Raw genomic sequence first — 6,281 nt, forward strand, 5'->3', positions numbered from 1 at the left:
GTCCATGCACACCTGAGGCTTGTGCATCCTTGTGCACACTCAGGGGTTGTGCACGTTGTGGGGTTGTGCATACTCGGGTTGTGCACACTTGAGGGTTGTGCACCCCCATGCACACCTGAGGCTTGTGCATCCTTGTGTGCACTCAGGAGTTGTGCACCCCTGTGCATGCAGTGGGATTGTGCACACTCAGATTGTGCCCACCTGAGGCTTGTGCATCTGTGCACACACAGTGGGATTGTGCATCCTTGTGCCCCTTTGTGCACACTCAGGAGTTGCGCAGCCCTGTGCACATTGTGGGGTTGTGCACACTCGGGTTGTGCACACCTGAGGCTTGTGCATCCTTGCACACACAGTGGGATTGTGCATCCTTGTGCCCCCCTGTGCACACTCGGGAGTCATGCACCCTGTGCATGTTGTGGGGTTGTGCACACTCGGGTTGTGCACACCTGAGGCTTGTGCATCCTTGCACATGCAGTGGGGTTGTGCATCCTTGTGCACACTTGGGAATCGTGCACCCTGTGCATGTTGTGTGGTTGTGCACACTCAGATTGCACACCCTTGTGCGCACCTGAGGCTTGTGCATCCTTGCACACGCAGTGGGGTTGTGCATCCTTGTGCACACTCGGGAGTCATGCATCCTTGTGCATGTTGTGGGATTGTGCACACTCAGATTGTGCACACCTGCGGCTTGTGCATCCTTGCACACGCAGTGGGGTGGTACATCCCTGTACACACTTGGGAATCATTCACCCCTGTGCATGTTGTGTGGTTGTGCACACTCAGATTGCGCACCCCCGTGCACACCTGAGGCTTGTGCATCCTTGCACACGCAGTGGGGTTGTGCATCCTTGTGCATGTTGTGGGATTGTGCACACTCAGATTGTGCACGCTCATATTGTGCACACCTGAGGCTTGTGCATCCTTGCACACGCAGTGGGGTTATGTATCCTTGTGCCCCCCATGCACACTTGGGAGTGCGCAGCCCTGTGCACAGTTTGGAGTTGTGCACACTCAGGTTGTGCACCCCTGTGGCTTGTGCATCCTTGCACACGCAGTGGGCTTGTGCATCCTTGTGCACACTTGGGAGTCGTGCACCCTGTGCATGTTGTGGGGTTGTGCACACTCAGGTTGTACACCCCCGTGCACATCTGAGGCTTGTGCATCCTTGCACACGCAGTGGGGTTGTGCATCCGTGTGCACACTCGGGCATCATGCACCCTGTGCATGTTGTGGGGTTGTGCACACTCGGGTTGTGCACACCTGAGGCTTGTGCATCCTTGCACACACAGTGGAGTTGTGCATCCTTGTGCACACTCGGGAGTCACACACCCTTGTGCATGTTGTGGGGCTGTGCACACTTTGGTTGTGCACGCCTGAGGCTTGTGCATCCTTGCACACGCAGTGGAGTTGTGCATCCTTGTGCACACTCAGGAGTCGTGCACCCTGTGCATGTGTGGGGGTGTGCACGCGTGAGGTGTGTGCATCCTCGTGCCCCCCGTGCACACCCGGGCTGTGCACACTTGTGCAGGGAGCCCCCAAGGCCGAAGTCCCTGCAGAGGTGGCCGTGCCCGATCTGTCCCTCCCCGGTGGCAGCGAGTCCCCGTGGGTGCCAGGTCCTGTCCCACAGGTCCCTGACCATGGTGCACACCCCCCACCCATGGGTGCTGGGGTCCCTTCTGAAGAGGGGGCAGGAGGAAGGGCCCCCCTGGTTGTCCCCGTCCAGACAAGAGCTGTCACCCCACGGTGACATTCAGCCACTGCGCCAGAGCAAGGGGGTGTCACAAGGGTGCTGAGACCCTGCCATGTCCCCCCCACCAGGGTCACCCCAGGACCCCCTTCCCCACCCAAGTCCCCAGCCTGGGGGGCAAACGGGCACTGGCTCGATGTCCCCCCCCCGGTGCCACCACCCCCCTGACAATGACCCTGTGTGGGTGGCTTTGTGCACCCCCCCTGTCCCCAGGCTGTCTCCAAGGCTGAGAGGGGGTTGTCAGGGTCCCCACAGCGTCCCCCACTTACCTGGGCTGTGTCCCCCCCGCCGACGTGACCCCCCGCAGATACTTTTTGGGGTAAGGGCTTCCTGAGTGCTGCGGGAGGAACAGCAAGCCCAGACCGCAAAAAGACCCGAGAGGGACAGGGACAGGCGCGGTGGCACCCGCGATGGCAGCAGGTGACGAGCAGGGGGACAGGGACACATCCCCCCAGCTGGGGGTGCAGATGTTGCGCAGAGCCCCCCATAGGGGGTCCTGCAGTGGGACACGGTCCCTGCGCCCCGAGGTCACCGTCAGCTGCGGGTTGTCGCCTGCACGGGGGGTGACGGTGGCCGGTGTCACCTGTGTGGGTCCCCACAGCACCCTGCCCAGACTGGGGGTCCCAGTGATCCCCGTACCTTGGGGACCCTGATGCTGGGAGCTGGGACACTTGGGTCCGCGGGTGACATTGTTACTACAGGAGCTGCTCAGACCAAGGGGATGTGTGGCACAGAGGGATGGGGACAGACTGAGGGGACACGGCTCAGACCAAGGGGACGTGTGGCACAGAGGGATGGGGACATGGCACAGACTGATAATGACAGGGAACAGAATGAGGGAGACATGGCACAGGCTGATGGGGACACGGCACAGACTGCGAGGAACATGTCACAGGGTGGTGGGGACAGGCCACAGAGTGATGGGGACATGGCGTGGAGCGATAGGGACAGGCCACAGAGGGACAGGGAGGTGACACAGAGGGATGGGGACATGGCATGGAGCGATAGGGACAGGCCACATAGGTACAGGGAGGTGACACAGAGGGATGGGGACATGGCATGGAGCGATGGGGACAGGCCACATAGGTACAGGGAGGTGGCACAGAGGGATGGGGACACAGCGCCGACCAATGGGGACAAGGCATAAGCTGATGGGGACACAGCACAGACTGACAGGGACATTGGCACAGACTGTGGGGGGACATTGGCACAGACTGTGGGGGGACATTGGGGACACAGCAGAGAGAGGTGGGGACATGGCACAGAGCGATGGGGACATGGCACAGAGCGATGGGGACACAACCCAGCCCCGTGTGGCAGTGGCATGGACGGGAGGTGACAGCCCGGCAGCCTGCGGTGTCCCTGCCTGTGCGGGCAGGGCCACGTCTCGGACATAGATCTTCCGCTGGACATGTGGTGACCTGCGGTGACAGCCAGCAGGGGGGTCCCCAAATCCCCACTGTCACCCCATGAGCCACACCGGGTGTCACCGATGTCACCACCAAACCTCCGCTCCTCTTCCTTGGCTGCTGCAAAATCCCCCGGCAGGAGCAGCCGGCGCCCGGTGTCACCGTGGCTGCCGGGTGTCCCCATCCTCCGGTTCCAGACGGACGGTGACACTGAGCTGTCCCCTCCTCGGTGGCAGGGCGAGGGGTCCAAGCCGTGTCCCTGGGGCGGTGGCGGGATGTGGCGGTGGCTCCGTGGTGGTGGCTGTGGCTCTGTGGTGGTGGCAGTGGCTCCGTGGGGGTGACAGTCCCTCTGGGCGCAGCTCTTGGGGGGACATCAGAGGTTTTCAGGGTACCGGTGGCACAGGTGTCCCCAAGGTTCTGCCGCCTCGGGACACCCATGCCACCAGCTGCCGTCCGCTGTCACCCGCAGCTGCTGCAGAGGTGCAGACCTTGGGGACAGCTGGGACATGATACTGGAACCACGGCAAAGCAGCAGACTCGTCACTGGGTGTCATGCTAAGATGTCACCAGCCCCTGCCAGCAGCACAAGTGTCCCTTCTCCATCCCACAGTCACTTCCATCCTGTGTCCCCATGTCCATGCCCTGTTCCCGGCTCCATCCCGTGTCCCCATCTCCTCCCCATGTCCCCATCTCCATGCCCTGTCTGCAGCTCCATCCCGTGTCCCCATCTCCATCTCCTGTCTCCATCTCCTCCCCATGTCGCCATCTCCATTCCATGTCCCCGTCTCCATCCCCAGTTGCCATCTCCTCTCCATGTCCCCATCCTGTGTCCCCATCTCAATCCCGCAGCTCTGACAAGCAGGGTGACAGGGGAGGTGACAGTTTTCAGGAAAGGTGACACGGTGCAGCCTGCCTGTCTCTATCCCATGTCCCCACCTCCATCCTGTGTCCCTGTCTCCGTCCTGTGTCCCTGTCTCCGTCCTGCAGCTCTCACAAGCAGGGTGACAGGAAAGGTGACACTGTGCAGGCTACCTGTTTCTATCCTGTGTCCCCATCTCCTTCCCCTGTCCCCATCTCCTTCCCCTGTCCCCATCTCCATCCTACAGCCCCAACCCGCAGCCCCGACACGCAGGGTGACAGGAGAAGTGGCAGTTTGCAGGGAAGGTGACACTGCGCAGGCTGCAGTGTCCTGTCCCCATGTCCCCCAGGCGACGGGTGACACTCCGGTGTGGAGCTGCGTCACAGCATCGCCCCATCTGGGGGCCACTTTGCCATCCAGGGGACACTGCAGGGGGGACACTGCCGGGGTGGAGAAGCCACCGCTCCCTGGTCACCCCCCATTCCTGGGGGGACAGAGGGGATGTCACTGTGTGGCGGTGGGACAAGGCGGTGGCCTGTCCTCACCTGCATCTGTGGGCGCCCCAGGGCTCGGGGGGGACACAGGGGTGTCACACCGAGCACCCCAGGCCCCTCTCATGGACGCAGGGGCCTGATCCTGCCCTACTGCAGCCCAGCAGCTGCTGGGGTCACCCAGGTGTCCCCCCCCTCCCCACCGCACCCCCAGAGCCGGTGACCCCCCCCATGGGAGCGTGGGGACACGTGCCACCCGCCGTGCCGGTGCCCGCGCCCGCGGCGTACGCGGCACAGAACTTTCCAGATCGCCGCGAGGCGCCGAGGCCGGTTTTGGGGACGTCACCAGCATGGGGAGGGGGCTGTCACCCCCCCGTGCACCCCCCCTCCCTGATGGCTGCATGGTGCTGGGGACCCCCCCGGGACAGGGGGGACCTGGGTGGGGACACTGCGGGCAGGGGTTGTGGGGACATGGGGATGGGGTGTGGGGCAGGGAGGGGCACCCTGGGGACATTGTAAGGGGGGGACACGGGCAGGGAGGGGGGGGACACACGTGTGGCCGTGCTGGGGGTGCGCAGGGATGCGGGCTGCTGCGGGGGGTGCACAGGAGGGCCCCGTGCATGGGGGGCCATGGGGGGTGACACTGGGGGGCACGGTGGGAAGGGGACACAGGTGGCCATGGTGGGGGGTCCCGGGGTGCAGGGGGTGCAGTTCAGGGGTCCCAGGGAGCTGGGGGGGGGCGCTGGTGGTACCGGGTGCTGCACAGGGGGTGTCCAGGGGCCTTGGGGTCCCAGGGTGCTGCAGGGGGGGGGGCCCACGGTCCCGGGGTGCTGAATGGGATGCGAGTGGGGGGGGTCCCAGGGTGCTGCAGGGGGGGTGCCAAGGAGTCCCATGGTGCTGCAGAGGGGGGCCCGGGGGTTCCAGGGTGCCGGGGGGGGCGGTTCCCAGGGGCGTGGGGGTCCCGGGGTGCTGCAAAGGGGGAGGGGCCCTGGGCGCTTGGGGGGGTGCGTGGGGTCTCGGGGCTCTGCGGGGGGGCGGTTGTCCGGCCCCCCCCCTCACCCCCATGTGCGGTGCATGGGGCCCATGGGGCGGAGGGGTTCCGGGAGGGTTCCGGGGGGGTTCCCGGGGGGTTCCGGGGCCGGGCGGGGTGCGATGCTCCCGGGGGGGGGCGGGCATCCCCGGGCACTGCGGGGGGGCGGGGGGAGCCCCTGGGTGGGAGCGGGGGGGTGCGGGGCAGGGGGATCCCGGTGCCCCCCGCGGTCCTACCTGCCGCTGCCCATCGCGCTGCGCCGCTGGGGGGGCGGGGAGGGGGGGGCGGGGCGGGGGGGCCCCGGCGCACGGCGGCGCGAGCCCTGGCGACGGCGCTTGACCCGCATTGACGTCACTGCGTCATCAGGGTTCCCCTGGAAACACGCGAGGGCTAAAAATAGCCACGGGTGGGGGGGGGAAGGGGGAGGGAGGGGGGAGGGACGTGATGGGGGAGCGGCCCCCCCTCCCCCGCCGTCTGCCGCTATTCTGGGGACAAAGGGATAAATATAGAGACGGGGGACACCGGCACGGGGACACCCCCGCGGGTGACCGCCACCCCCGCGGGGACACGGCCACACCGCCCCGGCCAGGCACGGCTTGTCACGCGTGTCCCCCCGAGCGGAGCGACATCGGCCCTGCGGGGTGGATCGGGGGATGAGCTGAGGACAGAGGGACATGGGGACACCAGGACAGCGGGACAAGGGGACATAGGGGCACGGACACCGGGACATCGATACATGGGGACA

The sequence above is a fragment of the Columba livia genome, chromosome 1 (genome assembly GCF_036013475.1).
Source record: "Columba livia isolate bColLiv1 breed racing homer chromosome 1, bColLiv1.pat.W.v2, whole genome shotgun sequence".
In the NCBI taxonomy this organism is placed as follows: Eukaryota; Metazoa; Chordata; class Aves; order Columbiformes; family Columbidae; genus Columba; species Columba livia.